The sequence below is a fragment of the Ictidomys tridecemlineatus genome, chromosome 4 (genome assembly GCF_052094955.1).
Source record: "Ictidomys tridecemlineatus isolate mIctTri1 chromosome 4, mIctTri1.hap1, whole genome shotgun sequence".
Classification (NCBI taxonomy): domain Eukaryota; kingdom Metazoa; phylum Chordata; class Mammalia; order Rodentia; family Sciuridae; genus Ictidomys; species Ictidomys tridecemlineatus.
In genome coordinates, this window is record NC_135480.1 from 149,299,002 (window position 1) to 149,323,574 (window position 24,573).

A 24,573-nucleotide genomic window follows, 5' to 3' on the forward strand; every position below is an offset into this window, starting at 1 on the left:
ATAATCACAAATATACATGCATCTAACAGCACAGTACCTAAATATAAGAGGTGGGAAAGAAGACTGCAGCAAAACAGTAGTGAGGGACTTCAATACCCCACTTTTTTTTTATTGGTTGTTCAAAACATTACAAAGCTCATGATATATCATCTTTCATACATTTGACTCAATTGGGTTATGAACTCCCATTTTTACCCCAAATACAAATTGCAGAATCACATCGGTTACACACTCACGTTTTTACATATTTATCCAGAAAGAATATCTTTCTGGAAGAAAGAAACAATGACTTGAGCTACACTTACACTTAACAAGACATTTATAGGACATTCCTTCTAATAGCAACAGAATATGCCTTATTCTCAAGTGTACATGGAACAATCTCTAGAGAAGATCATTTGTTAAGCTACAAATATAACACATTGTAACAAATTCAAGAAGACCAAAGTCATATCAAATAGGCTTTTTTTTAATGGTATGAAACAAGAAATAAAATAGTTTGGGATGTAGTTCAGTGTGTTACACTTGCCTAGCATGTGTGAGGTACTGGGTTCAAAAAAGAAAGAGTCATTTCAAGCTAGTTCCTTGAAACAGGGATTGTGTTTAGGAGAAATTAAACTGGCAATAATCTTTTCTGGGAATTGTCAAAAGTAATTTTACAGTAGTATAATTGACATTTTGGCCCTCCTATTTATGTTACTGAAAAATCAGTCATCTAATATGTTTAAAGAAAATCACTTATACAAGCAAACTCAAGTTGTGAAATAAACCGTAAATTAAGAAATTGTATTTCTTCTATCAGTCAAGACCAGTTTTTCTTAAGTAGCTATGGGGGTGGGAAACTGAAAGACTCATTTTGCCTGTTATTTTTCTCTTTCAATTTCATTTACAAGATTTTCAGCACTGACGCTTTTTAATCAGCCTTTCCCTTTTCTTCCAAAAATTGTCAAGAAAAATGTTTATTTCTACCAATATCGATGTCCAAATCGTATAATATTATTTTTTATTAGCAAAAAAATATTCTTATAGAGGGCTTCTTTGCATGCTATGCAGCACCGTAGACATCTTAGAAAATCATGTGAAAAGATAGCCGATTCACTCTGTACTGGTATTTGATTGCTTTCAAGTTCTCAGAGAAATTTATGCTTTGGAAACTATTTTCCTGTTTGCAAGTTATAAATTGAAAAAAAAAGGAACCAGTATGAGCATATAATAAACAATTATTGAACCTACTTATGTGGTCAGTAAATACATGCCTGCTTATAACATATCACTGCACTTTATTCCCTGAGCTGAAGTACAAGTAGTCACATGCCCTTGCTTTGTGCCTTGTCCCACTGATGCCAAACAGTGTTTTCTAAAGGAAAGGTAGGAAATTTGAAGTTAGAGGGATTGGGTTTGGATTCTGGCTCTGATGTTTCTTCATGCCCCTAGAGAAGTTAACTATTTAATGCCTCTAAGATCAGTGTCTTGATCTGTGAAATGGGAATATAAATACCTGCAATATTGAGTTGCTGGAAAATGTAAATGAGTCACCATCTGAAACAGAGAAAGTACTTCATAGAAGTTGGTTCCTGGCCTAGACCTTTCCTCCTCCATTTCCTGCCTTTGATCACAGTAGGACTCTTCTGTTCCTATTACATAATAGAGAAATGTTCTGTTATTACAAGGATACAGTGAAGAGTGCAGGGAAAATTTAGGACCAGAAAAAATTTCTGGACTAAGCCTACTCTCATGTCATGAACATTACCCCAAACTGGATCGAGCTGTGTCTACATATTTCAACTTAAAAATACTCTCTGGAAGAAAAGAACCACTAGGGTTCTTTTGGGCAGATATTCTGGGCTAGGACTGACTTTTCAATATCAAAAAATATTATCTTCAGGCTGGGACTGTAGCTCAGTGGTGGAGCACTTGCCTTACACATGTGAGGCACTGGGTTTAATCCTCAGCACCAAAAAAACCATAAAAAGATACTGTGTCCATTTACAACTAAAAAATATTTTTAAAAATATTATTTTCAAGGGCTGAGGCTATAGTTCAGTGGCAGAGAGCACTGGGTTTGAACCTCAGCACCACATAAAAATAAACAAATAAAATAAAGGCATGCTGTCTCTCTAATAGCTACAAAAAAAATTTAAAAATATATTATTTTGGGGCTGGGGTTGTGGCTCAGAGGTAGAGTGCCTACCATGCATGAGGCACTGGGTTCGATCCTCAGCACCACATAAAAATTAAAAAATAAAGATATTTTTAAAAGGCCATTTTAAAAAATATATATTATTTTCAAGATAGAGTTGCCAATTTTTTAATTGGTTATTTTAGAGTGCTTTAGAAGACACACCCATGATTGTTGCTATAAGCCTAAAACAAACTCTTGAGTCAGCAAATTGGAGATTTTAAAGCTTTCTTGAAAACAGATTTATATATAATGTGTCAATCAGAGTCCAAACAGGAGACAAAAACACACTAGTTACTTGAACAGAGAATTTAATGAAAGGTTGCTTAACTAAGCAACTGAAGGATAAAAAAGAAGGTATCATGGCAGTAGCAACAGCAGGAAGTAGTTCCCACCCTGGGGGCTGGGAAGCAGAAGGGAAGTAGCCAGAATTATTAAAACTTAGAAATGTTGAGAAGGGGCTCCACAGAGGTAAAACTCAAACCTAAAACAAAGCTGTGTCTCAGCTTGTGCTGTGTCTCTGGGCTGGCATTAGGGGCACTATGGGCCTGTGACCAAACTTTAAGTATGTGGTACTGGTTCCCTGGTGTCTCTGAGGCTGGGAACATGATGAGGCTGGTTTTGCAATTGTTGGAAAAACCGCAAATTGGATTCAGCTGCTACTATGGTTAAGCATTACTGTTGCTGGGTGAAGATGACTTGCTGGAGTGATCTTACACAAACCACAAGCTGACGAGAAACCTATGATGAACAAACAGAAAGGAACACACCCTTTCTCCCTCCTCCATCCTTGTTGTCTTCCTCTAGCATCTACTGACATAGCTAGCAAGAGCAGCTAGCTAAACAGAAATGATGTTTTCAGAGTTCCAGGCCCAGTAGTGCAAAACTGTGCAGGAAGGGTAACGATAACAACTTAATGTGTAACTTGCTTGAAGATAGATCTCTATATGCAAAGGTAAGAAAGATTAAGGAAGTAAGTGATATTTTCTTTGTTTCATTCTTTCCCAACTTCTCATTCAAGACTTAATTTTCTGCAGTGTAATGGGATTTGGAAGAAGATACAAGACTGCGTGCGATAGTCAGCTTTTTGTTACTGTGACCAAAATACCCAACAAGAACAATTTAGAGGAAGAAAGATTTATTTTGATTTTTGGTTACAGAGGTTCAGTCCATGGTCATTCACTTCTATTTGTCTGGGCCAAAGGTGAGGCAGAACATAATGGTGGTAAGAAATGGTGGAAGAATGCGGCACCATTCATGATGGACAGGAAGCAAAGAGAGGAAGGGGAAGGGACTACAAGGAAGATGACCCCTTCCAAGGCACTCTTCCAGTGACCTACCTCCTCCAGCCATACCCACCTGCCTACAGTTACCACCTAGTTAGTCCATTTAAACTAGGATAAGCTAATTAGGTTATAGCTCTCATAATCTAATCATTTCACTTCTGAATATTCCTACATTGACATGGGCACTTTGGGGGACACGTCCTATCCAAACCATAACAAAGACCAAATGTGACCCAATATTTCATCCCCACTTTTCCATGACACCAGTAAATTCATACATTTGATTTCACAGATTGTCAAGTTTTCCATATTTGAGGCAACAGACTTAGAGTTGATTGCTTTTTATTTTGGCAAGTGATGCCATTAAGTACTGCCTATGATTTCACTAAGAGAATATTTTATGCACCAACACTCAGGAAGAACATAATCTCAGATTAAAGCATAGTTCTTAGTTGAATTGTTTTGAAAAACTCACTGCATGGGTTCTCTCTCATCCAGCGAGGATGTCCGTGGAACAGGATAGAGGAGAGCATGGCTACAGAGTCATTAATCAAGACCAAGCAGAAAGCAGGTATGATTTTATTCGAAGTTACCATGTATATATACTCAGGCAGTGGCTAAGCAGATTACAGGCAGCCACCAATACAATTTCTGGCCATCTGTCCTTGCAGGAACCAATTAAGGAGTGGGCCGTGGAACAAGTACAGGGACTGCAACTCATGGCCTCATGCCCAGGGCTGATCCTAGAGGGTAAGCTGTTTGCGGCTCACATGCCTAGCACCAGGGAGTGGTTTGCCACTCAGAAGCCTTAATGTACGCCATGTATGCAGTACTCCATGCACTTGTCCTCACATCTCACTGTTGAAATACAAATACTGAGGGAAGGTAAGAAAAATATTGATGTTTTCACATTTGTATGGATTTAATAATAATAGTAATAGTAATAGTAATAATAATAATAATATCATTGAAAGCTCACTACAAACTGCAGTTATGATGAACACTACATATGTATCAATTACTTAACCTTCCCCTAACATCTCCCGGTGCAACCCATTATCACTTCCATAACACATTCAGATAAATATATATTAGTGAAGACGTGTACTTAAGGTAACACAACTAAGTGGCAGAATAATGCCTAGCAGCCAATATTCTGACAACAAATCTGGCTGAATTCCCTGGCTACCTGCACCTTTTCTCTGGAATTCCTTGTACACACCTCTTATATGGGTCTAGGCTAAAGTTATGGGCCATGGGCCCAACATCATTGATTTTATCACTTAGCCCTACTCTCCTGGCCAAAATTTGTTCTACATTTCAAGATAAAATTTATATAACTTTCAAGTGCAACCTGATACATGTTGTTTTCTGCTCATGCATTATTTGAGTTGTATCTTTGACATGTTCATGATCAAACCCCTCTAGGCTTAAAATATTGTGTTTCCATTCCTTCCATTTCTTCCATTACATACACACACACATACGTGTGCACACAATTCTTGCATGAAGTGTTCGAAGTCTCCCTCTCAATGGGTATCCTGGTAAACTCAGGAAGTCAGAACTGCTGCTTTGTAGCCTTAGTCTGCTTTTTCACTGCTGTGACTAAAGGATCTGACCAGCACAACTGTAGGAGAGAAAAAATTTATTTGATTGCTCACAGTTCCAGAGTCTTAGTCCAGACAAGTCTTAGCTCCATTCCTTGTGGCACAAGGTGAGGCTGAGCATCATGGTGGGAAAGGGTAATTGAGGAAGGCAGCTCATATCATGGTGATCAAGAAGCAGACAGAGAGACTCCTGTTCCAGATACAAAATATATATCCCATAGCCATGCCCTCAATTTAACCATTTCCTCCAGCCACACCACATCTGACTCTAGTTACCACTCAGTTTAATCCCTTCAGGTATTAATTCAGTTTAATCCCTTCAGGTATTAATTCACTGATCAGGTTAAGACTCTCACAATCCAATCATTTCACCTCTGAAACTTCCTGCATTGTCTCACACATAAGCTTTCAGGGGGCACCTCATATCCAAACCATAACTTAGCCCAACATCATCTAATTGATGCTGAAACTGAAGAAGAGGAGATAGAAACTGGTTTGTAGCTTTATGGCTTTTTCTGGTTCAGTAGCTATTTGCAAAGGGAGCTTCTAAGTTGGGGCTCAAGCCCTAAGGGTGGAAGATTGCCGAGAGCCATCTATGAGCCCTGGGTAAACTGAGTGATATTGGAGCCATTAAGCAGAAAATCCTGGTGTCAGTAATACAGGTTTAGTATAGAAATATAGAAATGTGAGAAGTCACTGTAAATAAACCCAATTTCATTTGTTTGCCACTCAAAAAGGCTGAGGACAAGTTGTTGGGGTAAGGAAAAATATTTATTTCAAAAGCTAGTAAACCGAAGAAGATGGGAGGCTGTTGCCAACAAAGAGCATCTTAGGGAACTTAGGGGTGCAAAGGGGCTTTATCGGGAGGGAAAGGAGGAGCAGAGGGGCAATGAGCAGGAAGGCAAGATGCTGAGTGCCTAGTGGTGACTTCCTCCTCCAGGGCCTATATTTTCTTTTCTTTCAGAACATCCCTGAGATATCAGGTCAGTCCTTATAATTTTTTTGATAGACACAGTATTTCCCTACAAGTTAAGCATTATTTTACTTTTAATTAAAGAACAAAATTATCAAATCCTTGATTCATTCTTTGATGTTATCTGAAGACTATCAGCTGTTCTGGATTTTATAAATCTAGAAGAAACTTAATAATGAGTAAGTTTTACAATTTATGTCTTTTTAGTTCCTTCTTCCAGGAATAGCTAAACTTACAGTTAATTATTAAGATGTGAAATCTATCTTTCACTGGACAACAGAGGGAGATAAAGGCAAAAATTTTAACTTGTACAGTAGTTTCAGTCAGAGGTATGTTTCATCTACAGCCAAACTAGTTGGAGACTAATAATATATTGCTCATCCTAATGATCTCCAAAATTAGTAATTTTTAAAGTCAATTAAAAGCAAGTAAAACTGTAAGGCTTATTTAAGATTTCCCATAGTTATATCACCACTCACTGGTATCAAGGTCCTTTTATTCTGTTTTTCAAAACTGAGAAAGAATGGAAGTTACAAATTCCTAAATCTAAGATTCTTTTAGATCCTCAAAGCCCACCTGATCTTTCTATATGTTAGACCCTTTTTGGATAAAACAGGTCAGTGGAAAATTGTGACAGTGGGTTGTTTTGGAGGAAGAGTGTGGAGGATGTAGGTTTTGATCTTGTTCTTACTCTACTCTGTACTATGTGGTCTCTCAATGTGGAAGAGAAAACGAAATCCACCAACTGGCAGTTCAGGGCTGTACTAATTGTTCCATGTAGTTTCCAGAACTCCTTCCAGTTCATTACTCTCCTATCTTAAGAGTGTGTTCTTCCACTATGGAAAGCAGTATGGAGATTGCTCAGAAAACTTGGAATGGAACCACCATTTGAGCCAGCTATTTCTATTCCTCAGTTTACACTCAAAGGATTTAAAATCAACACACTACAGTGATGCAGCCACATCAATGTTTATAGCAGCTCAATTCACAATAGCTAAACTTTGGAACCAACCTAGATACCCTTCAACACACGAATTGATAAAGAAAATGTAGTACATACATACAATGGAATATTACTCAGTTTTAAAGAAGAATGAAATTATGGCATTTTCAGGTAAATGGATGGAACTAGAGAATACATGCTATGGTGAAATGAGCCAATCCCAAAAGACAAAGGCTGATGCTGATCCATAGTGAGGGAGGTAGGGAAGAATGAAGGAACTTTGAATTGTGCAGAGTGGAGTGAGGAGAAGGGAAGGGCTGTGGGGATGGGAAGGATGGTAGAATGACACAGACGTTATTACCCTATATGCATGTATGATTACACTACTAGTATAACTCTGAACATATATAGCCAGAGGAATGAGAAGTTGTACTACATTTGTGTACAATGTGTCAAAATTCATTCTACTCTTATGTATAACTTATTGGAAAAAAATAAAATTTTTTTTAAAAACCACTTAATTAAATGATTAAGAAACTCACCTTCAGTTCTGATATTTGCTATTCTAAAACTGTGGTAATAAAGAATTCAATCTAATTAATTTTTATATGAACTCAACAACCTACCCTGTACCAGAAATTGGACAAAGAGGTAGGGATATCTCTATAAAGCATATACTATAGTTTAAAAAAACACAAGGAATTTTTTACCTTTTTTGCTTCTTATATGAATGCTTTCTGGCTCTCTACAGAACTGATTTTCCCTCAAATATAAATATCTTTAATAAATGTTTGCTTTGAGTTGGATTGAAAGGAAAAATAAGGTTTTCATGGCTAAATTGTTTTTAAAATTATTTATTTATTTATTGGTACAGGGGATTGAATCCAGGGGCACTCCAGCCTTTTTTAATATTTTATTTAGTTACAGGGTCTTGCTGAGTTGCTTAGGACCTCACTAAATTGCCGAGGCTGGCTTTGAACTCACAATCCTTCTGCCTCAGCCTCCTGAGCCACTGGGATTACAGGTGTGCACCACTGTATCCGGAAAAACATCATCTAGTTTTTTTTATTCCCCTATTATTTTTCAAATTTTAAATTCATATCAAAGCAATACACATTCATAGTTTGTCTTTGCATTTTAAGATAGATTTCATTTTTAAAATTATATATATATATCTATATCTGTGGAGTATATTTTTGCTTACTGTACATCATGGAGTATATCTTATTCTAATCAGGATCCATTCTGTGGTTGTACATGATGTGGAGATTTACTGGTGGTGTATTCATTTATGAACATAGGAAAGTAATGTCTTATTCATTCCACTATTTTTCTTATTTCTATACCTCCTCTCTTTCCTTCATTTCCATTTGCCTAATTCATTAAACTTTTATTCTTCCCCACTCCTCTTTGTTGTGTGTTAGTGTCCACATATCAAAGAGAATATTCAACCTTTGGTTTTTTGAGATTTGCTTATTTCACTTAACATGATTGTCTCCAGATCCATCATTTACCAGCAAATATCATAAAGTCATTCTTTCTGGCTTTGTATATATACCACATTTTCTTTATCCATTCATCTGTTGTGCATAATACAAAATGGTTTGAAATAAAAATCTGCAACTCCCATCTCATTTTTCCCCACTTTAGACACCACAAGCAACCTCTTCAAATATTGAATGAACTTTTAGACTTTATTTTCATATGTAAATGCCTTAAAATTTTGTAGGAAAATTATGTTAATCCTAGTCATACTAATAGTCAATTGGAATGGTAAAATCAAAGCATTTTTAGATGCATATAGTATCAGTCTTAGAATTTCTCTTATGGTAATAAGTTGCATAGCTCCCTCCACCCCCCCCATTCTTGTCTACCTGGAACCTCAGAATGGCACCTTATTTAGAAGTAAGATCTTTGTAGATGTAGCTAGGGATATTGAGACAAAATCATCATGAATTCAAGGAATTCCTAATTCAATGATGGTGCCTTCATAAGAAAAAGAAAGGTTACATAGAAACATGGAGAAAAGGTCATGTAAAGACAGAGGCAGAGATCAGAGTTATGTTGTCACAGGCCAAGGAATTCCTGGGGCCAAAAGAAGATGGAAAGAGGCAAAGAAGGATTCTTTGCTAGAGTCTTCAGAAGGGGCATGGCCCTGATGACACCTGGATGATTCTAGACTTCTAGCTTCAGTAACCATGACAGAATCAATTTATCCTCTTTTACCTCTCAATTTGTGGTACTTTGTTATAGTAGCCCTTGGAAATTAATGAAGTGAGTGAAGGACCAGCTTATTGGCACCCAACTTACCTCAGTCCATTTCCTTCATTCTCACTTTTGTTCTTCTGTTCTCACAAGTTTATTAAAATTTTTGCTTAAATCAATATTTTCATATCTATCTATCTATCTATCTAATTTGCTGCTTAGCCAAGTATACTATGATTTTATATTCTTTGTTGATTATTTCTCCATAATAATCATTATCTTTTCTTTTCAGTAACTTCCTTTTCTATGTACCTATCACAGTGCTTCCACACTGTACAGCAAACTGTCAACAAAATTTGCCATGTAAGGTATTTAATCTGTGTGTATGCATTTGTGTGTGTTTCTTGAAGCCCTCTGCCTCTGATCTAGTGTTATCTGGGATAGTTACAGAACTATCAACCTGGATCTTACTTGGCTATGGCTCTCCGTAACCTCATTTCTTCTGTTGCCTTGAATTCCCAGTTTCCTTCCACTGTTTTGCTTGTTTTCTTATTTGGTGAAGCACATTTTTCATAATTTCTTGAGAAAAAATATTTGGAGGTAAATTTATTGATACTATATTCATCTAAAAATGCTTTGATTTCACCATTACACTTGATTGAAAATAATTTTCCTACAAAATTTTAAGGCATTTCCCAATGCGTTCTTCATTTAGGAATACTATTGGGAAATTAGATGCTTTTCTAGTTTCTGTTTCATTGTTTATGATTCCCTTTGACCCTGAAAGCTTTTAGTGACTTCATTTACCCGAAACATGAAATATTATGATTTATCTTTACATGGGTGTTTTTTAATCTTTAATTTCTGCTGAATGCTAGGCAGGCAGCCCTCTCAGTATGGAAATATATCTCTCAGTTCTGGGAAGTTCTCTCATCTTCTTTAATAGTTTTCATATGTTTCCTCCAGGGTTTGTGAAATTGATGTTAGTCGGATATTTGGCTTCCTTTAGTGATGTTCTATTCTTCCTTTCTTTTCACCTCAACTTTTAAAATTAAACATTTTCATTTAGAATACTACCATGTATATGGAAATCTTGTGAAGATAGTACAGAGTTCCCACATACCCCATATCAAATGTCTCTAATTACTATCATCTTATGTTAGTATGGTTCTTTTGTTAGAACCAATCAATATTGGTATTAAGTAACTCCATAGTTTTTTTAGATTTCATTAATTTTCATGTAATGTACCTTTTATATTCCAGAATCCTATCCAGGACAACACATTACATTTAGTCATCACATCTCCTTATGCTCTTTTTTTATTAAATATTTTCTTAGCTGTCAATGGGACTTTATTTATTTATATGTGATGCTGAGAACTGAACCCAGTGCCTCACACATGCTAGTCAAGTGCTCTACCACTGAGCCCCAGCCCCAGCCCTCCCTTATGCTCTTCTTTGCTTGACAGTTTCTTAGATATTCCGGGTTTTAAATGACTTTGACAGCAAAGGAAGACTGCTGATCAGCTATTTTATAGACTATTCCTCAACTGAGATTTGTATGATTTTTTTCCTCATGACTAGATTGGAGTTATGGGTTTGGGGGAGGAAGACTACAGGGGTAAAGTACCATTCTCATCACATCATTACAAGGGTAGATACTATCAATATATCTTACTACTGTTGATATTAAGGTAGTTTGTCAGGATTTTTACTGTAGAGTTAGTTATTCTTTGTTCCATTTTTCCATGTTTCAATTTCTGAGAATTAATTAGAATTCTATATGGGTAATATTCTTTTTGCATGAGAGATTTGTCTATTTTCAGCCATTTATTTACTCAATCTATCATATGTATCAATATGGAATCATGGATATAGATTTTATATTTGCCTAAATCCAACACTATGTTATATATTTTGTTGCTCAAATTGTTCTAGTTTCAGTCACTGAGAACTCCTTCAGTTGACGTCTGTGTCTTCCTTTGACATACCCCCATTATTGTGCTTATTTATTTATTTGATTAGTGCTTTTTAGTATTTTTAGTACTTCCTTACCTTTTGGCGCTACAAGGGACTCCAAACTCATCTTGCATATTTCCTACCCCATTCTTAAATTCTGTCATTTCTTTAGTGATCCCTGGTTCCTTTTAATGGGAAATGGTATTAGATACCAAGACCTGTATGTTAGATGTGCTCATTGTCACTGGTGTTTCATAGCTTCTAGTTCTTTTAGGCTGACCTAGCAAGGAATTCATTAATCTAATCTTAATACACATATCTATAAGTATTTCCATATGTAACTATGTATATTTACACTGAGCTAAACATAAGTTTATATAGATGTCTCAACTAATCCATTAGGAAACAGATCATTCCAGCTCTTCCCTATGCTTCTCTGTAAATTTCCATTCTGATAATTAAGAAACCTGGTTCCCACCATCTGCTATCTACTTACTTAATTGTTCAATTCTAGAGTACATGTATAGCAACAGCCTGAGTTTTTAATTTTTATCCCTGTGGGAAACAATTCTATCAACTAGAGTGTACTGCTAATGTCTAATTCTTTTGTTTTTAGTTTAATATATTACACTTAATTTCAAACTTACTTAAGCTAGCAATTTCACTCATACCTTTTAGTAAGGATGGTTCACACATTTGTAATATACTTAGTTATCTTATAGCAAGCATCCCTGGTAAGATCCCCCAACCTCCTAATTTTTAAAATTTACATACATTAAGGTTTTCTTTTCATGTTATAAGTTCTATGAGTCTTGAAAACTGCATTGAGTCATGTATTCATCATTAGAGTATGATACAGGACAATTTCACAACCCCAAATAATCCCCTGTGTTTCATCAATTCAACCTTCCACCAGCCTTATATTATGGCAACTACTCTGTTGTTTCCCATCTCTATAGTTTTGCTACTTCTAAAATGTCATAAATGGAATCATAAAGGATATAGCCTTTGAAATTATGCATCTGTGTATGGCTTTATAGCTCATTCCTTGTTATTTCTGAATTATTCCACTGTTTAGATGTACCACTTTTTGTTTACCCATTTCTCTATTAAGGACATCTTGAGTACTGCAGTTTGGGGTGACTGTGAATAAAACTGATTCAAGCATTTATGTGCAGGTTTTTGTGTGAATGTAAGTTTTCATATCACTTTGGGTAAGTATCTAGAAATAAAAGGGCTGAGCTATGTTGTAAGAATATGTAGTTTTGTGAGAAACTGCTAAGTTGTCTACAAAAATGGCTTAATTGTTTTGCATTCCCACCAGTAATAAATGATTTCCTTCTTTTCACATCCCCTTTAGCATTTGGTGGTGTCAGTGTGCCATATTTTAGCTATTTTAATGGTATGCAGTGATATTTGATTGTTGTTTTATTTTGCGTCTCTCTAAAGATAAATAATGTTGAGCATCTTTATATCCTTGTCATCTACCTATTTCTTCATTTATGAAGTGTTTATTCAGATTTTTTGTATTTTTAAATTGGGTTGTTTGCTTATTATTGAATTTTAAGTGATCTTTGTACATTTTGGATACAAGTCCTCATCGAATACATAGACTGCAAATTCTCCTAATATATAGCTTACATTTTTACTCTCTTAACAGTGCCTTTTGTAGAGATGAAGTTTTTACTTCTAATAAAGTCTAACTTTCATGGATTATGCTTTTTTGTTGTATCTAAAAACTCACCAACAAACCAAAGGTGACATAAATTTTCTCCTTTGTTTTCTTTTAGAAGTTTTGTTTTTCATTTAGATCTTAGATCTCTTTTTAGTTAATATTTGTGTGAGGTGTAAGGCCTGTGTCTGTGTTCATTTTTCTGTATATGAACATTGAGTTGTCACCATTTTCAACACCATTTGTTGATAAGACTATCCTTTTTCCATTTAATGACTTTGTGCCTTTGTCAAATATCATTTGATCATATATGTATGACATTATTTCTGGATTTTCTATTTGTTCCACTGATCTATCTTTCTATGCTTTCCTCAATAGCACACTGTTATGATTACTATAATTTACAGGAAATCTTGATATTAGGTAATGTTAGTCATTCAATTTATTTCTATTTCTGTTTGTTTCAGTTCTATCAGTTTTTGTTTTATATATTTTTACATTTTCTTGTTAGATGCATTGACATTTAGGATTGCTATCCTAAATAGAGAATTAACTCCTTTATCATTATGAAAGGCCCTTCTTTAACCCTAATAATATTCCTCCTTCTGAAGTTTTTGTATGTTTTTGTCAATTCTTTTCATGTAGGTTTTCCACATAGATAACCCATGTGTGTATGTATTTCTGCACCTTTTTCGGCTCTTTCTTTCTAATCTGTGTACTTTTAATTTCCTTATTGCACAAGTTCAGACTTCCAGTATGCTGGCAAATATGAGTGGTAATATATGACCATTACTGTTTTGCTCCTGATTAAGATGAAAGCATCCATTTCTCTTACCATTAAATATGATTCTAGTTATAGGTTTTTCACATATATTCAACAAGTTGAGAAAGTCCCACTCTATTCCTAGTTGGGGGGGGTCACAAATGGGTGTTGAATTTTGTCAAAATGTTCTTTCTGTTTTTCATCAATTGATATGATCATTTTTTTTCTTTAGCCTGTCACTATGGTGTATTACACTGGCTAGTTTTCAATATTGAAACACTCTTGCATACTTGAAATAAGTTCCATTTAGTTTTCGTATATAATTTCCAAGCATTTTTGGGTTGATGTGCTAGTATTTTGTTGAAGATTCTCGCATCTATGTTTATGAGATATATTTACCTATAGTTTTCCTTTTGTGCAATGTCTATATCTAGTTTGGGTATTAATATAATACTTGTCTCATAGGTTTTATTAAGAAGTGTTCCTTTCCATTCTATTTTCTAGAAAGAAATTGTAGAGAATTAGTATTATTTTTTTCCTTATATGTCTGGTAGAATTTACTAGTGAACCATCTTGGACCTTGTGCTTTCCTTTTCAAAAAAATTAAATAATTAAAATTAATCTCCTTTAATAGATATGGGACTATTCAAGTTATTTATTCCAGCTTGCTTGATCTATTACTGATTTAAGGGTATTGAAGTTCTAATCCAATAAAATAGATTTATCTTTCAGTTCTATCAGTTTTTGTCTCATATATTTTTACATTTTTTGTTAGATGCATTGACATTTAGGATTACTATTCTAAATAGAGAATTAGCTCCTTTATTATTATGAAAAGCCCTTCTTTAACCCTAATAATCTTCCTTCTAAAGTGTTTTGTATGAAATTAGTATAGGCCTCCAGCTTTCTTTTGCTTATTGTTAGCATGGTATCTCATTTCATTTATTTACTTTTAACTTAATAAATTCTTCATCTTTAAGGTGGTTTCCAGTAGATGACATATAGCTGGATCTTGTGTTTTTTTCTTCACTTGAATAATAGCCATATTTTACTTGGTATACTTAGACCATTCACACTGAATGTGAAGTAATATTTACCATGTTTGGAATTGTTTTCTATTCATCAAATTTCTTCTTTATGTATTTTCGCAGCTTCTTCTGCTTTTTCTTGATTTAACTGAACATTTTATATGATTGCATTTTATCTCTTCTTTCAGTTTATCAATTATTTTTCAAAAAGCTTTTAAGTGGTTGCCCTGAAGTTTACAATATAATTTTAACTAATTTAAGCCCCCTTCAAATGACTGTACTTTTTATGGTTAAAATACATTATAACAAGAGTTCTTTTTGACCCATGTATTAAATTTTTCTTTTTTCCTTTGGTTTTTCATAGTTTAAATATGATGTTTAGTTACGTATGTAGAATTTTTTGTGTTGTTTAGTTTCATCTATTACTGACTTAAGAGTATTGAAGTCCTAATCCAATATAGATTTATCTTTAGATCTATGGTTTGTCTGGCATTAAGTTTGAAAGTTCTTGGTCATTGTTACTTAAAAGGTTTCTTCTGTTCCTTCTATTTCTTTTCCTTCTGGTATTCCAATTATATTTTTGTTTTACTTTTTGATACTGTTCTTGGGGTATAGCTCTGGTTTATTTCCTTCCTTCCTTCTTCTTTTCTTTGCTGAAGTGCTTAGGAAGTTTCTACTGACCTATCCTTAAGCTCACTGATTCTTCAACCATATAGGGTCTACTGATGAGTAGGCATTCTTTATTTATGTTACCTTATTTTTATTTCTAGCATTAGAAATAAAAATTAGGGGCAAAGGGGGAAGCTGCAATCAAATTCCAGGAAGGGATTAATATAAAAAAGGGTCTAAATCTGAGGGTATGGGCCTGGATGTAGCTCTGGACCTGTGAAGCAGTGGAATCATCAGATGAAGATCTCAGTTATGTCCAGGGGAAACAGAAGAGGTGAAGAAATTCTCATCAAAGGCAAGTACCAGGGATGTTAGATAAATGGAAAGGTAGTAACTTTGTAGGATGCATTGTGATTACTGGAAAGGCCGACTCTTCTGGCTCAGAATTTAGGTTCTGTTGTCCCAGGCATTCACACCACTCCTATAACCTTGAGCACCCTATGAGAACAGGTTTATCAATGTAGTTTTCAGCTTGGATAACAATGCCCAATCACCTAGGTCCAGGCAGGAAAACCATGGCACCATGTCTTATCCCATTTTCTGTTACTCTAATAGAACACCTGGGTAATTTATAAAGAAAATAAATTTATTTTGGTTCATGGTTCTTAAAGTTAGGAAGTTCAAGATCAGACAGCTGCATCTGGAAAGGGCCTTAGGCTTCATCATAACATGGTTGGGGAAAAAAGTGGGCGCACAAGGGAAAGAGAAAAAACATGAAGGGTCACCTTGCTTTATACCAACCCACTCTCACATAAACTGACTCAGTCCCCAGAAAGTGTGAACCTTTTCTCTCCAGAATGCATTAATCTATTTATGAGGGCCCTATGCCTGTGACTCAAATGGCTTCTGCTAGGCCCCACCCCCCAAACTGTCATATTGAGGAATAAAGTCTCAACATGAACTTTGGTGAGGACATGCACTCAAAATATAGCACAGCCCAAACAGGGAAATTAAGAAGAGAACAGAAGAACCAGTTACTAAAAGTTGGTTGGAGTGAAGGAAAATCAAACAGAAAGGTACAGCTTTCTGTCCTGAAGGGTCAAAAAGAAGGGAGCAGGGACTTGGCCCAGAGTACATAGCTCTAGGAAGGGACTTCCAGGTAGTAACTGGGGTTCAGTAGAAGGAACTGGCCAAATTAGAGAGCCCTGGTAAGAAGGGAGTACAGGGATTTAAAGCCCTGACTCATTTTCATCTAGTCTTTTAGCTGCGGTCCCTAGAGGAGAAGATAGATATGTAGAATAGAACTACAGTGTCCCTGCAGCCTGCAGTTGAACCACAGAGCCATAGGCGTGCTGCTGACATCAGTCCTCCTGTATTATGAGAAAGAAATAGATATTTGTTGTAACAATCTAGGCTGTGTAGCATCACTGGTGAAAGCTCACTAATTTCTCCCAGAAATCTAAGGATAAGGTGACTGAGTGGGGCAACCCAGAAAGTCAGCCTCTGTGGCCACAGAGCAGTGTTGAGAGGGGTGGAGAGCACACTTGAAGGGGTTAAAAATAAGGCATCCATCCCAAAGGCCAGGTTTCCATGTTTTTTGACATCTTCCTGGGGCAGATACCATGCCTGAGGTACAGAGCTCTAGCCTGAGGCACAGCTCACAGTATGGCCCCTGGTTCACAAGCCATCTTCCCAGACTAACATTCCTTCCTAGAAAAAATTCCTAATGGTGTCTCATTTTTTTATGTATACTTTGTGACCAGCACCTGCTCATGGAGATGTAATATATAGGTGCCAAATACGTATAGAACCACTCATTTCTGCCACACTGTTTCAGAGGATCATATTACGTAAGATATGCTGGATAATCTCTTCATCTGAAAAATTTTTCCCTTTGTTGAGCAAAGTATGGCCTCACTTGAATACTCAAATAGTTTCTGTAAATGCTCTATCTTGAATTTGAAGATCTTACTTCTTATCTTTCAATTCTACAGAAACAAAATTATTTAAAAGTTGGTCTTCTCAATGGTACAGAATAGAAGACAAAGAGGCAAAACCCACATGTACACAGTTGTCTCATACTAGACAAAGGCACCATTAATAGATGTTGGAGAAAAGATAGCCTCTTCAACAAATGGTGCTGAGTAAACTAGAGATCCATATGTAGCAAAATGAAATAAACCCCTGTCTGTCACCTTGCACAAAACCAATTCAAAGTAGATCAAGGATCTAGGCATTAGATCAGACAACCTACACCTACTAGAAGAAAATGTAGGTTCAAATCCCCATCATGTCATATTAGGAACCAAATTCTTCAATAAGACTTTTTTTAAAAATATTTTTTAAGTTGTCAATGGACTTTATTTATTTATATGTGGTGCTGAGAATTGAACCCAGGGCCTCACACTTACTAGGCAAGCACTCTACCACAATTCCAGCCCCCTCAATAAGACTTTTAAAGCACAAGAAGTGAAATAGAGCATCATAAATAGGATTATATCAAACTAAAAATCTTATTCATAGCAAAGGAAACAATCAAGAATATGAACAGAGAGCCTACAGAATGGGAGAAAAATATTTGCCACCTGTACCTTAGATAGATCATTAATCTCCAGGATATATGAAGAACTAAAAAAATCTAACACCAAAAAAACCCAAATAACCCAATCAATAAATGGGCAAGAGAACTGAACAGGTAGTTCATAGAAGAAGAAATACAAATGTCAACAAATATATGAAAAAATGTTCAACATCTCTAGCAATTAGAGAAATGCAAATTAAAACTACACTAAGATTCCATCTCACTCCAGTTAGAATGCAAATTTTCAAGAACAGAAGTAACAATAAATTTTGGTGAGGATGTGGGGTAAAAGGTACACTCATATATTACTGATAGGACTGCAAATTATTTCAACCACTATGGAAAGCAGTATGGAGATTCCTCAGAAAACTTTTGGATTGGAACCACTATTTGACCCAATTATCCAGCTCCTCAGCATATACCCAAAGGACTTAAAATCAGCATACTACAGTGATGCAGCCACTTCAATGTTTATAGCAGCTCAGTTCACAATAGTCAAGCTGTGGAACTGTGGAACCAATGTGGGTGCCCTTCAACAGATGAATAGGTAAAGAAAATTTGGGAGATACACACACACACACACACACACACACACACACACACACACACATACACACACCCAATAGAATATTATTCAGCCATAAAGAAGAATAAAATTATGGCATTTTCCAGTAAATGGATGAAATTGGAGACTATTATGCTAAGTGAAATAAGCCAATCCCCCAAAACACAAAGGCCAAATGTTCAGTCTGATATGTTGATACTAATACACAATGCAGGGGGGATAGAAGTTCAATGGATTTGACAAATGGGGATAAAGGGAGGGAGCAGGGATGGGAATAGGAAAGGCAAAATTACAATTATCTTATATTAGACAAAGTTTCCAAAAACATGCACCAGAGAAAAGATAGCATCTTCAACAAGTGGTGCTGGGAAAACTGGAAATCCATATGCAACAAAATGAAATTAAACCCATATCTCTCATCATGTACAAAATTTAACTCAAAATGGATCAAGAACCTAGGAATTAAACCAGAGACTCTGTATCTTATAGAAGAAAAAGTAGGCCCTAATCTTCATCATGTGGGATTAGGTCCCAACTTCCTTAATAAGACTTCTATAGCACAAGAATTAAAACCAAGAATCAATAAATGGGATGGAATCAAACTAAAAAGTTTTTTCTCAGCAAAAGAAACAATCTGTGAGGTTAACAGAGAGCCTATATCCTGAGATCAAATTTTTACCCCTCACACATCAGATAGAGCACTAATATCGAGGGCATATAAAGAACTCAAAAAGCTAAGCACCAAAAAACAAAACAAAACAAAACAAAAAATAACACAATCAACAAATGGTCCAAGGACTTGAACAGACACTTCTCAGAAGAGGATATACAATTAATCAATATATAAAAAGATGCTCATCATCTCTAGCTATCAGAGAAATGCAAATCAAAACTACTCTAAGATATCATCTCACTACAGTCAGATTGGCAACTATTATGAAGACAAACAACAATAAGTGTTGGCGAGGATGTGGGGAAAAGGTACATCATACATTGCTAGTGGGACTGCAAATTGGTGCAGCCAATTTGGAAAGCAGTATGGTGATTCCTTGTAAATCTGGGAATGAAACACCATTTGACCCAGTTATCCCTCTCCTCAGACTATACCCAAAGGACTAAGCCAACATGCTAGACAGTTGGTCCTCCTTTTTCTTCTAGTAGGCACAGAGATTCTGGTCCTTAATCCAAATGAGTGGAGTTTTGTGCAGGGCGAGAGATAGGGATTAAATTTCATTCTATTACATATGGATTTCCTGTTTTCCTAACACCATTTGTTGAAGAGACTACGTTTTCTCCAATGTATGTTAATGACACCTTTGTCTTATATGAGACAACTGTGTATATGTGGGTTTATTTCTCTGTCTTCTATTCTGTACTATTCATCTTCTTGCCTATTTTGATGCCAATATCATGCTGTTTTTGTTGTTGTTGTTTGTAAGTTTGTGTGTGTGTGTTTTTTTTTTTTTTAAAAACTATAGCTCTATAGTATAATTTAAGGTCTGGTATTGTGATGCTGCCTGCTTAACTTTTCTGGCTAAGGATTTCTTTGGCTCTTTTGGGCCTCTTATTATTCCAAATGAATTTCATGAATGCTTTTTCCATTTCTATAAAGAATGTCATTGAAATTTTAATAGAAATTACATTAAATCTGTACAGCACTTTTGGTAGTATGGCCATTTTGACTATATTAATTCTGCCAATTCAAGAACATGGGAAATCTTGTCATCTTCTAAGGTCTTCTTCAATTTCTTTCTTTAGTGTTCTATAGTTTTCATCGTAGAGGTCTTTCCTCTCTTTTGTTAGGTTGATTCCCAAGTTTTTTTTTTGTTGTTGTTGTTGTTTTGTTTTTTTGAGGCTATTATGAATGGGATGATTTTCCTAATTTGTCTTTCAGCTTATTCATCATTGGAGTACAATTTATTTATGAGTGTTAATTTTGTATCTTGCCACTTTGCTGAATTCATTTATGAGTTCTAGAAGCATTCTGGTAGAGATTTTTAGGTCTTCTAAATATAGAATCATGTCTCAGCAAACAGAGATATTTTAGCTCTTTTTTTTTCCTATTTGTATTTCTTTAATTTCTTACTTTTGCCTAATTGCTCTGGCTAGCAATTCAAGGACTATGTTGAATAGAAGCGGTGAAAGTGGGCATCCCTATCTTGTTCCTGTTTTTAGAGGAAATGCTTTTAGCTTTTCTTCATTTAGAATAATTTTTTATAGTTTCAAACTCCTAAAGGCCATGCTCACTTTATTTTCTCCATTTTTATAATATCACTCACTTGACTTCTAATAATATCCAATAAAATCCCATAGAACTCTTGACTGAAAATGTTAAAAAGATAATTAAATATTCTTACTAGAAATTTCAAGTACTCAGAAACTCACATGTATATGAATTATACTGAATCTACCATTTTATACACAGAATTTGATTCTTTCTCCCTTTAAACCTTTTTATTTCAAAATATAAATCTATTTTTTATTATAAATAAAATATGTGATTTTAAAAATATTTTTATTTCATTTATTATTTTATTAAAGAGAATATGTGTATATCCATTATAAATAGTATACATATGACATAATTACAAAGAAAAATAAATATGAACACTAAAATGAAACAAGACAAAAAATGAAAGTGAACAGAGAAAGCTTAACTTAGAAATCTTAGCTTGTTTAAAGCAATCTCCTGCACCATCACTGTAAAGGACATTAAAAACTTTGTTTATAGTGTCTCTGATAACAGTTGAACTAGAGGCTATTAAGTACTTTGGGAGACCAGACAAATTTATTAGCATTAGCTATCAGTAGGCCCTGTTAGATTTTTTTTATTTTAATTAGGTATATATAATTGAAAAATGCTAAAATAATTTTTAAAAGTTGCAGACAAACAAGTGTTATCAAAATCTTCAGCCCAAGAGATAACCCTTTAGTGCCATTGAAATTTTGATTCTTCCACTAATATGCCATTATGTAAAAATGTGAGTGTGTAACCGATGTGATTCTGCAATTTGTATTTGGGGTAAAAGTGGGAGTTCATAACCCAATTGAGTTAAATGTATGAAAGATGATATATCATGAGCTTTGTAATGTTTTGAACAACCAATAAAAAAAATTTAAAAAAAAGAAATTTTGATTCTTCTAATTTCATGTCAACTTAAATATATAAGGTTTTGCAAATTTTTGACAGTTTTTAAATTTTAATGTTTTTGTTTCCATTCCTCTGATTGAAATTGGCAAATGCTGACTGAAACAAAAAATTTAAGTCATTAAAGTTCATAAAATGTAATATAAAAGAAATGTAAGTGGGCTGGGGTTGTGGTTTAGCAGTAGAGCACTCGCCGGACACATGTGAGGACCTAGGTTTGATCCTTAGCACCACATATAAATAAATAAATAAAATAAAGGTATTGTGTCCACCTACAACTTAAAAAAAATTTAAAAATGTAAGTAATTAAGCTTTCAAGTGATATTGTTTTATCATTATTCAGCATTTACAATTCTAGGATAAAGCTAAAAACTTTGTTAAGAATTTTGAGGCTATTTGTATTTTCCAAGTCAATTGACAAAACTTTACTGTATCCTTTTAACCACTGCATAGTTTCTTTTGAATGCATATGCCACAATATAAAGACTCAGGGAGAACTGTCTTTGGTTACTAAGTTTATGAATCCAAAGATTGCTCCTTTATTCCTCCTTTAATCAGTAGAAGTGGGTTTGGCTAAGCTGGGACACATCTTTTGGAAATGTAAACGTCTGTGGCAGTTTGGAAAAGTATAGAGGACTACGAGGCATCCCAAGACAAAAACCTGTACAAATCCTGCTCATATGAGCACAGTGAGAGAACCCCATTTTTTTCTTCAATATATTGGGTCACAGGTGCTGATGCCATAAGAGCTAGAGGTAGGCACAGGTGTGAATCAAGGAATCCGCCTTCCTAGATGCTTCTACCTTAAAAAGAGGTACTGTAGTTCAGGGTGCTTTTGCTAAGCTAGGAACCATGCTTTATCAGAAGATTCTAAAAGCACAAAATCATGTTTAAGAATTCTTACAAGCACACTGGTGCAAGCCTATAATACCAACTACTCAGTAGGTTGAGTTATAAGGATTATAAACTCAAGGCCAATATCAGCAATTTAGCAAGACCCATCTCAAAAGAAAAAAAAAAGGCTGAGGATGTAGCTGGTAGGTTTAATCCCCAAACCTCTCATTAAACCTTAGGTGAATCTTATGAAACAACTCAGTAACTATTCAAGCATCACTTGGTCAACAGATCAAAACTAAAACTGGCAAACTGAACATCAAATAAAGTCAATAGCTACAACAGATAGAAACACACTGAATATTTTTTAAACCATGAGTTCATAATGAAATCCCTTAAATCCTAATTACTAGCCCTTGGAAGATGCTTTATTTTGAAAAATTATCCAGACTCAAGCATTTATTTTGCCTTTACCAGATAGTTCTCCTGGATAGCTAAATATCAGATGAGGGAAAGTGTCTCTTGATATAACGTGCCAAGTAAATGAAGATGAAATGATAGAATTGAAATGCCCACATTTTGCAATACCAAATGAATTAAAGATATAAATACTGAACATTCATGGTTGCTAACAAAACAAACAGACAACAGGTGCCTCTTGGTTAACAGGACAACATCTGTAAAGCAGTTTTCACTCTAAAAAAAATCAACTTTGAAAATATACAGAGATGCACAGTTGGGTGATAAAACTAAATAAAATAAAGGGCATGATTCCCAAAATTGTTAGGATAGTGGCTATTCTCAGTAGAGACACGTTAAGGGGTTAAATTGTGGAGGGAGCTCAAAGAGAGCTTCTGGGTTGGTTGGCAGAGTGCTACTTTTATGGATGGTGGTTTAAAGTAATGTTTCCTGGTGCTAAGGGTGTAGCTCAGTGGAAGAGTTTGTGCTTAGCATGAATGAGGCCCTGGGTTTAATCTCCAGAATCAAAACCAAAATGAAACAACAACAAAAAAAAAAAAGAAAGAAAGAAAGAAAAATAAAACTCTTGATAATTCATTAAGTTTCATATTTAAGACTTTTTCTGTTATTGTGCTATTTTAGCACTAAAACACTTTTAAAATCATTAAGTCTGAGGCTGGGGTTGTGATTTAGCGTAGTGTGAGGCAATGGGTTCCATCCTGATCCGAACATAAAAATAAATAAACAAAATAAAGGAATTGTGTCCAGTTACAACTAAAAAAAATGTTTTAAAATCATTAAGTCTGAAGGAAGTAATAGCAGATGTAGGTTTGCAATAATATGAACCCAGGAGCTGGGCCAAGAATTAGTTCCAAGAAAGCAGAATGGAGAGAGTATAAACAGAGTGAAGAGAAGTATGGTGTTCCATGGATCTTCCAGGAGGCAAAGGGCAGTTCCAGCTGCTTCCTGAGAAATAGAAGCTATGATCTCCATCTCAGGCTCTTAAGAACAGATAACAGAATTCTGGGAGCCACTGGGCTAGAGGGAAATTGGTGAAGATATGGTCTGGCCATCTAAGATATTTAGAAAGACAATATGGTTCCATTAGTAACCCTACTCCTGCTCTGCAAGCAGCTTGACCATTTCTCAAAAACTTAAACATAAATTTACCACTTTTTCTAGCAATTCTTCTCCTAAAGAAGAATTAATTAATTTAAATTAGTTAATTTATTTAACCAATACATGTGCATGCATGTTCACAGTAGAACTTATTCACAGTATCTCCAAGGTGGAAATAATCTAAATGTTCATGAAGGGATGAAAAGATAAACAAAATGTGAAATACATGTACAGTGGACTACTACTTGGACATGTAAGAAAATGAAGTATTGATACTTGCTACAACATGGATGATGCTTGAAAACATTACTCTAAGTGAAAGAAAACAAATACAAAGGGTCACTTGAATGACTCCATTTATATGAATTATCCATAGCAGGTAAATATAGCAAAAGAAAGCAGATTGGTAGTTACCGGAGACTGTAAGGCGGGGGAATGAGGAGTAACTACTTAATGAGCATGGAGTTTCCTTTTAGGATGATGTTTTTGAACTAGACAGAGGTAATACTTGTATAACAATATGATGTACTGAAAGGGTAAAGTTTCTAAGCTGCAAAGCCTGAGTTAAAATGTAAAGGACTAGGTATTGTAAAGTTTCTGAACTGCACACAGAACCTGAAATTCCTGAGGCAGTTAAGACAAT

The 24,573-nt window shown here is 35.1% G+C and overlaps 1 protein-coding gene and 1 long non-coding RNA gene across 6 annotated transcripts in view; both read left to right on the forward strand.

Moving 5' to 3' along the window:
* Il33 (interleukin 33) overlaps positions 1-24,573 on the forward strand; it is a 168,478-nt gene that overhangs the window by 51,029 nt on the left and 92,876 nt on the right. The window lies entirely within an intron of this gene.
* On the forward strand, positions 3,962-14,318 carry LOC144377277 (uncharacterized). The gene is made up of 2 exons (XR_013438114.1): positions 3,962-4,036; positions 4,137-14,318. It is a non-coding gene; the product is annotated as an uncharacterized LOC144377277 (long non-coding RNA).